At 45.6% G+C, this 9,316-nt stretch overlaps 1 long non-coding RNA gene across 1 annotated transcript; it reads right to left on the bottom strand.

Annotated features, from left to right (window-relative positions):
• Window positions 1-540: 540 nt before the first annotated feature.
• LOC310668886 lies at window positions 541-5,982 on the bottom strand. The gene is made up of 2 exons (XR_014506871.1): window positions 5,895-5,982; window positions 541-2,175 (listed from the first exon to the last, which is right to left on the bottom strand). It is a non-coding gene; the product is annotated as an uncharacterized lncRNA (long non-coding RNA).
• Window positions 5,983-9,316: the final 3,334 nt, after the last annotated feature.

A 9,316-nucleotide genomic window follows, 5' to 3' on the forward strand; every position in this document is an offset into this window, starting at 1 on the left:
GATATGAGGTAGAGTTTCATTTGAAATCATCTTGCTAATTGTACTTCTAAAACATGAAATGATACATGGCACCATACATAAAACCATGACTACTACCGTCAAGAAAAACAAGCAAGACAATAGTATCCCTTTGAGTCCTGCAACATTTGGTAACCAATTGGTGAGCCATCCCATATCCCATCCTTCCCATGTTTGTACTGGGACATGTGCTATACTCTCCATCTTTGTGGCCAACACACGGATTGCCTCACCATTATCAGAAATGTTAAAGCAACAGGCATTCCCTGTCAAGTTCAAGACTCCACATAGGCCTCCCTGCCTGGCAAGTACATAATCCATTCCCATTTTTAGCTGCAAAATGGCGGCTCTACTTTCATCCAACTGTTGTGCAATAAGTCTCAAACTCTGGGCCGTTGCATTGGTTACAAGTTCCACTACTGCTTGCAATCGAATTATTCTGTTTAGATTATAAATAGGATCCCGTGCCCCTTGTATCAGCTCATCAGGATTCCAGGAGGCAGGATCATAATAGGCTATAATGCGCTCTGGTGGCCAATCATCAGTATCGCTCCAACTCTGGGTACTTCCTCCTGCTATATGAGAAATATCAGCGTTTCTTCGTGTACGCTTGGCCGAACTAGTGGGCATAACCCACATTGGTGGTAATACCCATCCCAGGAAACAAGTCCCACTCCATTTAGAAGGGAGTTGCTTGTATGCCCATTCTCCACATATCCACCACAACCATCGGGTCTGAGGTTTTTGGTACGTGGAGTGCATAAGGCGAAATATCACAAGGGGTAAAGAGTTCACAGTACAGTATGTTAGATTGCCTTTTGCTGTCACAGTCTTGTTCCACACCATTTTCCATGCATGAATAAAAGGAGGTGCACAGGGCAAGGTATTCCGAGTTCGATAGGAAGTACCGTCTGCCCAGGTTTGATTATTCTTAATATAATTCCAAGTATAGTGGCAATGAGAAGAGCCTACCATGGTAGAATCAGCTGCATCTGATGATTTATGTACACAGAATTCCCCTTGTACAGGTATAACTCGTATTGGTTTAGGTGAGTTCCATCCAGGGAAATTCTGTACTTCTGTTTGATGTGGCATTTCGCTTACCATACCAATGGCATTTAATGGTATCGGTAATAAGGGCATACCTCCCTCTGAATCATCTGGCCCAAGAGAGCAAACAAGGCAATTAGTCTTATTTGTAGCATTGGCTACCATTTCAGCTAAGCCTACCCACATATTGTGGTCATGGCGGAATCCATATTTAGCAAATTTGGTCAGATTCAAGGACCCTTCCCCTTCCCAAGGGATCAGGATTAATAATAAAATCATGTTGATGTCTAGTATATGCATTCCTCCCACAAAAGATTACCTTATTGTGATAGCAAAAAAATATTAGCCCCAATACAATTCCCCCAGTGACAGAAATGGGGAACCACCAAGACCAAAACATATATCCCGAGGATCCCCAATGAGTAATATCCCTGATAATTGTTCCACAAAAGGGGGGTGGGCAGTCAATCAATTATATAAGAGAATCTTCCCGTTCACAATCGCTGGTTTAGATGCTCCTCAAGCTTCAGGCGTGCACAGGTCAGCCAGCTTCCAGGTTGTGGCTGCAGCAGGCCGGTCGTCTCAATGTTGCCCGTGACCTAGCCCGTTCCCCGTAGGGCTAGATACAGGGGTTTTTGGAGAGAGTCAGTTTTAAAGGATTAGAGGGGTCACCTTTGCACGTCCAACTGCCTTCGGACTTCTTCAAACGGGAGTGATGAATCCAGGGGGTCACCTCAGCTACCTTCACCGCTGTTGGAGTAGAGAGCAAGACGGTGTAAGGCCCACGCCACTTAGGTGCAAGTGGATCACGTTTCCACTCTTTCACCCATACGCTATTGCCAGCCTGGAACTGATGAATCGGCTCGGCAATGCTGCACGGCGTGCGCTCGAGGGCCCACCTGTTAAGAGAAACAAAAACACGGGAGAGAGATTGCACTTGTCCCTGTGTCACATGGTCTCCTATCTGTTTGAGGTCAGCTGGAATATCCTGAACAAAGGAGGGTGGCCTCCCATACAGGAGCTCAAAAGGTGACAACTTAAGTCTTTTTGTGGGTGCACACCGAACACGAAACAGTGTTATGGGTAGCACATCTACCCATCCCAATCCTGTTTCCTGGGTTAACTTTGCCAATTGGGTTTTCAGAGTCCGATTCATTCTTTCAGTTTTCCCTGAATTCTGAGGCCTATATGCTGCATGCAGTCTCCATTTCACTTGTAGGACTCGACATACTTCTTGTACTACTTGATCAATGAACGCTGGCCCATTATCACTTCCAATGCATCTAGGTAATCCAAACCTCGGGATCAATTCAGTGAGGAGTCTCTTAGTTACCTCTCGTGCCTTTTCAGTTCGGGTGGGAAAAGCTTCAACCCATCCGGTAAGAGTATCTACAAACACAAGGAGATACTTGAATCCCTTAGAAGGGACTAGCTCTGTGAAGTCCACAATTAGGCTTTCCATGGGGACGTATCCCACATGTTGGATTCCAGGAGGTTGTACCGGTCCCTGCCTAGGATTGTTTTTAGCACAAAGAACACATTTCTGTGAAATGCAAGTTGCTAATTGTGATAGGTTAATAATATACAACTTCCGACTGAGACTCTCTCTGGTTGCAGTACCGCCAAGATGAGTAGATTCATGATAATTTCTTACAATTGTGCCTGCTAGGTGATGAGGTACATAAATCCTATTGTCCGGCAGGATCATCCAACCGTCCTTCACAACCGCTCCTTCCTGTTCAGCCCACTTCCTCTCTTCTGGGGTATAGTGGGGTTTAACTTCTTCTGGAACTACCTCTGGTATGAGGGCTGCTATAAATCCTCCCACAGGCTTTTGGGCTGCCTCTCGGGCTGCTTTGTCAGCAGCATGATTTCCTCTGGTTATTGGATCCCTTCCATGTCCATGACCTTTGCAGTGCATTACAGCAATCTGTTCTGGAGCCCATACTGCTTCCAACAGGATTTCTACTTCAGGTCCATATTTCAAGGCCTTCCCGTGGGCTCCGATTAGACCTCTTTCTTTCCATAGAGCTCCATGTGCATGCAGGGTTAAGAAGGCATATTTAGAGTCAGTGTAGATGTTTGCCTTACATCCGGCTGCCAATTGCAAAGCTCTAGTTAAACCTATAAGTTCAGCTTTTTGTGCTGAGGTTCCAGCAGGCAAAGTTTCAGCTTCCACAACTTCCTCATTGGTGACCACAGCATATCCTGCTCGTCTGGCACCTTCATGCAGGTAACTGCTACCATCAGTATAATATACGACATCTGGATTTTTCAATGGTTCATCTTTCAGATCGGGTCTACTGGAATAAACTTCATCCATTATTTGGAGACAATCATGTGATTCTTCATCATCTACCTCTGGTAGGGGCAGCAAAGTTGCTGGATTGAGCATATTCACTACTCGTAGATGAATCCTGGGATTTTCACACAATAGGCCTTGGTATCTAGCCATCCTTGGGTTTGTTAGCCAATAACTACCCTTATATTCCATGAGTGTCAGAACAGCATGAGGTACATTCACATACATCGTCTGGCCGAAGGTAAATTTATCAGCTTCTTTAACAAGGCTTGCAGTGGCCGCTACTGCCCTTAGGCATGGAGGCCATCCTTTTGCTACTGAGTCCAATTGTTTAGACAAATAAGCTACTGGACGGTTCCAACTCCCTAATCTCTGGGTCAGGACTGCTGCTGCAATCCCATTCTGTTCATGTACATACAGCTGAAAGGGTTTTTTCCGAATTAGGCAGTCCAAGGGCTGGGGCCTCCATAAGTCGTTGTTTAATAACTAAAAAGGCTTGTTGCTGCTCAGGTCCCCATACAAATGGGTCCTTTTCTGCACCTCGAGTGCTTTCATGTAAGGGCTTGGCCAGACTGCTGAAATCAGGTATCCATAGTCTACAAAACCCTGCTGTTCCCAGGAATCCTCTGAGTTGTTTCCTTGTGGTAGGTTCCTTGATAAGGCAAATAGCTTCTTTCCTCTCTGGTCTCAATGCTCGTTGTTGGTGTGAGATGTCAAAGCCCAAATATTTGACCTTTTCTAAACATAACTGTGCCTTTTTCTGGGAAACTCGGTAGCCAGCTTCCCAGAGCAAGTGGAGCAGTTCCTCTGTCCCTTCTTTACAGGTATCAAAATCCTTTGCCGCTAGTATAAGGTCATCTACATATTGCAGAACCACCTTTTCTCCAGGTATTGAGGGGTAGCTTGTTAGATCCTTCGCCAAGGCAGTGCCAAATAAAGTTGGGGAATTTTTGAATCCCTGGGGCAATCTTGTCCAGGTTAGCTGGCCTTTTGTTCCTGTCAAAGGGTTTTCCCACTGGAAGGCAAATATAGGTTGGCTCTGTGGTGCCAACCGGCAACAGAAGAATGCATCTTTCAAGTCCAATACAGTAAAAAATGTTGCTTCTGGTGGGATCAAACTCAGCAGGGTATATGGGTTTGGTACATTTGGGTGCAAGGTCTCAATAGCCTGGTTTACGAGCCTCAAGTCCTGTACTGGCCTGTAGTCATCTGTCCCAGGTTTCCGAACAGGCAAAAGGGGTGTGTTCCATTCTGATTGGCAGGGCTTAAGCAGACCATATTTTAATAGGCGGTCCAAATGTTTCTGGATGCCCTCCGCTGCTCGCCGGGGTAAAGGATATTGCCTTACAGATACAGGGGTAGCCATAGGTTATAGGGTTACTACAATTGGAGCTATATTCTTAGCCATTCCTGGTGGGCTATTTTCGGCCCATACTCCTGGTGGCACCTGTAGGGTTCGGAGGAGCTTGTTTAATTCTGTATCCAATGTAGGTTGGACTTGCAGGGCTGACATTAGGCGCCATGATTGTTCCTTAGGTACTGAGAGGGTAATTATTCCTGCTGCCTTTGATGGCAATTTCATTTCTGGACCTCGAGGAGTGAAGGTGATTTGGGCCTGCAATTTGGACAGCATATCTCTACCCAAGAGAGGTATTGGACACTCAGGTATATACAAAAACTGATGGGTTAAACGATGTCCCCCAATCTGGCATTCCAAAGGTTGGAGGAAAGACCTCTTAGCTGACTGACCAGTGGCACTTTTAATGACTACACTTTTGGATGCCTTTTTCTGCAATAGTTCTGGGAGTACTGAGTATTCAGCCCCAGTATCTATCATAAAGTCTATTAAATGGCTCCCTAATTGAATCGTGACCGTGGGCTCCTGGAAGCCTAACTTTATGGAGTCCGGTCGTTCCTAGTCTTGGGTAAAATCCTCCTCTGCCAGTCCAATAAAATTGTCTCTACTCCGTCCTTGTCCCGGTCTCTGATATCTTCCATCTCGGATCATTCCCCGTCCTCGTCCCTGGTTTCTTGGGCCGGAGCCTGGGCCTGGGCCTGGGCCTGGGCGTACTTCTTCCAACCTCAGGGGTTCAGGACACTCTCGCTTCCAATGACCCTCCTTCTTGCAATTCGCACATTGATTCCTTCCCAGTAGTGGATTCCTTCCCCGCCCTCTCCCTCCATTTAAGGGGCGGTACTCTTGCTTCACTGCTGTGGCCAGCATTACCATCTTTTCCTTCTGCCACTTCTTCTTCTCTTGTTTCTCAGCCTCATCCCTATTCCGATAAACTCGGCGTGCAATGGCCATGATTTGGCTCATCAGCATCCCTTCCCATCCTTCTGATTTCTGAATTTTCTTACGAATGTCAGAAGCGCACTGGGCCACAAATGTAGCAGTAATCATTCTGCTGTTTTCAGGGGCTTCAGGGTCAAAAGGAGTCTATATACGATAGACTTCCTGCAGCCTCTCAAAAAGTCTCCCGGCCAAAAGTAGAACATTTGGTTTCTATTCTACTTCTGAGACTTTAGACATATTAGTGGGCTTCTGGCATGCCCTGCGGATACCTTGCACAAGCGTCTGGCGGTACGTAGTAAGCCTGGCCAGGTGAATTGCATTGTTTGGATCCCAATTAGGATCTTCCAAGGGGAAGTTGTCCTGGAGATGACGGTCAATATTAAAAATATTTCCCACTCTGGCCTGCTCACGCAAATATATCTGTGCTTTTTCAATTATGTCTCTCCTTTCCTCAGTGGTGAAAAGAGTATTGAGGAGCTGGCGGCAATCTGTCCAAGTAGGACTATGAGTATTTACTATTGAAGTCACCAAGTCCATCATAGCCTGGGGTTTTTCTGCAAAAGTCGGGGTGTGTGTTTTCCAATTCATCAGATCCGTAGTCGTGAATGGAATGTATTGGAGGGTCGAAGTTCGAGGTGGCCATAGTCTGGGTTGCCCGTTAACCAGTACAGCCTCCTCAAGTGCATCAAATACTCTTCTAAGAGGGGCTACTACGTGACCTTTCTCTTCACTTTGCTCTAGGGGCCTCAAATCATAGGGGATGGTATCTGTCCCAAGGCGTTCTTTTAGCAGCTTTATGCGCCTGGCTGTATTGCTTGCTGACCGTTCAAGGTCTCCCTGTAACTTCTGTAATAATTCTCTAGGACTTGGACGTACAGGGGTTTGGGGTGGGCAATCAGTTGTTCCACTAAAGGAGACTGTAGATGGAGTTCTACTGGGACTCACAGGTGGAACAACCACTTCTGCTTGGGCTTTATTATAGGACTCCAATGCCTCCTGAAGATATTTATCATAATCTATCAAGGAATCAAGGTCTGTGACTTCAGCTCCATTACTCATTCCACTTTCTTGCCTTGGGGTTACAACTGGTGGAGTGTTTGGATTAGGCTCCCCCCGACGTGGAGCATAGGGTGGAGGTGGAAGCACCTCTTCCTCTGGTCCCTCAAAAATGGGTTTGAGTTTATTTGGCAAGATTCCTTTCCTAGCTTCGGCTTTTACAGCCAATAATTTGCATTGTTGGACTTTGCATTCCCTTATCCATGGAGGATTATTATTTAATGTGCTCAGCCAAGAGTCTATATATGAAAATTGTTCTGGGCACCCTCCAGTTTCCTTGGTGATGTTAGACCAAAGTTTGCTTGCTAAATTCATATCAAAAGTTCCTTGAGACGGGCATCCAGTATTTTGTTTCGGCCAGTCTAATTCACATAACGTTCTCAAGCGCTCTGGGGTCATTTTGACTCCATATGCTCCTGAGAAGGCTTTCTTAAAATTATTTAACATACATTCAAGAGGTGTATTTCCCCCCTTTGAACCTCCAACTCCCATTGTATGGCCCTGTGAAGTATCCACTCAGTCACTAACACACTCGCTTCATGGGGTTCCTTGCCCAGTGAAGTCGCCTTACTGGGAAACGAAGTACTACCCACTCCACACTCAGGTCAGCTACAAATAGTACTTTCTCACACATACAATGCGCTGGATACTTCACCACACTCTACCTCCCAATATTTCCCTTTCCCTCCACCAGACCAGCATCTGATGTACCCAACCACCTAGCGTACTCAGTTCCCCTTTACTGAGACGCAGAAGTTTGATCAAGACTTCTCTTCCTCCCAATTAATTGGAGGGCCACAATCCCTTTTGTGCACTTACCCTTAGCTGGTTCCCTGTTAATTTCTCTGGTTCCCCCCGGTTCCGTCGCCGTTCAGTGAGCAGGGTAGTAGACAGACGAGACTCCTGCGTTCCCCTGGAAAAAATGTTCCACTGCGCACTGGGTAAACAGTTAGTGTCCTCCCTCTGGTACCCTGCCCACTAAGGCGAAGGGGCTGCGTTCCAGCAGACCACTTATCCGAGTCACAGAGGCACCATAAAATTTAGCACCCTGCTTGTGGTTAACGCTTAGCTGGAATGAAATATTCAACGCAGCAATAGAGAAATTAAAATAATAATTTATTTGTCAGACAAATAAATGATTGGCACAGTGGTATATTTACCAAAAGCTCTGCACACCCCAGCCCTGGTGGCCAGCACTTATATTCCCTCAGCCCAGCCTCCTTACTCCTCCTTTGGCTGCCTCTGTCCAATCAGCCTGGTTGAAATTCCTATTGGCTGTTTGCTAGAACCAATCATAAAAGATACACCCATTTCCTATTACCTTTTATGGGAGACAAAGAGCTATATTTCCTTCTATCATATATCTTACATTTGCCTTGACAAGGCATCTTAATTATCAGATCACCCTATGCCCTTTGCTCTTCTGCCCTTGGCAACAGGGGCAGATGGCTAAAACAGATGGCTCATGGCTTTAAATTTTGTCATATAAACAGAGGTCTTGGGTTCACCTTCTCACACACCATCAATGAAATAAGAATCTAACATAAGAATCTAACATTTCTTACTTTCTAGATTTTGCATAATTACACTAAAGTCAATACATTTCATATATATAACACATAGATTTTTAGAAGAAAAAGAACTTAATAAAAAAACAGTTTCTAAAGCAAACCCTTCAATTTACACCCCCCCCCCGCCAGCTGTTGTTGCTATTAGCTCTTTGCCCCTTTAACCTTCTCAGGATACCTTAAACCTTGGGAAGATATGGCTGAGTCTGAGTAATTACCAACTCTAATTAATGTTTTTGCAGCTTGGATTGTATTCTGTAATTTGTATGACCTTTGTTCCCAGCTTTTGCTCCTTTTTACAACTTTGAAGTACTGCAACAAATCAATGAGGGGCCCTGTTCAGAAAAATAAACATCTGCCAAGGCTAAACATCTGCCAAGGCACTCAGCAGCTTTTACTGCCTAGCCTGGAGCAAGCATCTGAAGCAAGCATCTACAGATATATTTTTAAGCTTATTTAAAATACAGATCTTTGATCAGATGCCTCACCACCAAGAACCCAGAGATGCATTTTAAATGAAAGGACACATTCTGCTCATGGAAAAACACATTGATTCCCGGACTGTCCGTGGGCCGGATTGAGAAGACGATTGGGCCGCATCCGGCCCCCGGGCCTTCGGTTGCCTACCCCTGCTCAAGGCAATCACTTCCTGCACTCCATGTTAACGCAGAAGACGGCCCAGTTGTGCTCAGATGCTCAAAATTCCCTTTTCAGCTTGGAATCTTTGGAGGGTCTGTTTCAGTTGGCATCGGGACAGCTCACCTAGCAGTGCAGCTGCCTTTATTGCAGAGGCAGGAAGTTTCCTTCCTTTCATATTCAGGATTTCTGTACTCACATAGAAATAATAAAATGGCTTCTGCTGTTTGTTAAAAGTCATGAATGAACTCTCACCACTCGTTGATAAGGTAGCTTGCTTGTGTTTCGAGAAATCGTATAAGAGGAGCATTCATAGGAAGTTGCACTTGGCTAGCCTAGCACTGCCTACACTGACTGGCAGCAGCGCTGCAGGGTTTTCAAACAGGGGAC

Source organism: Podarcis tiliguerta (genome assembly GCF_965153285.1).
Source record: "Podarcis tiliguerta genome assembly, chromosome: W".
In the NCBI taxonomy this organism is placed as follows: Eukaryota; Metazoa; Chordata; class Lepidosauria; order Squamata; family Lacertidae; genus Podarcis; species Podarcis tiliguerta.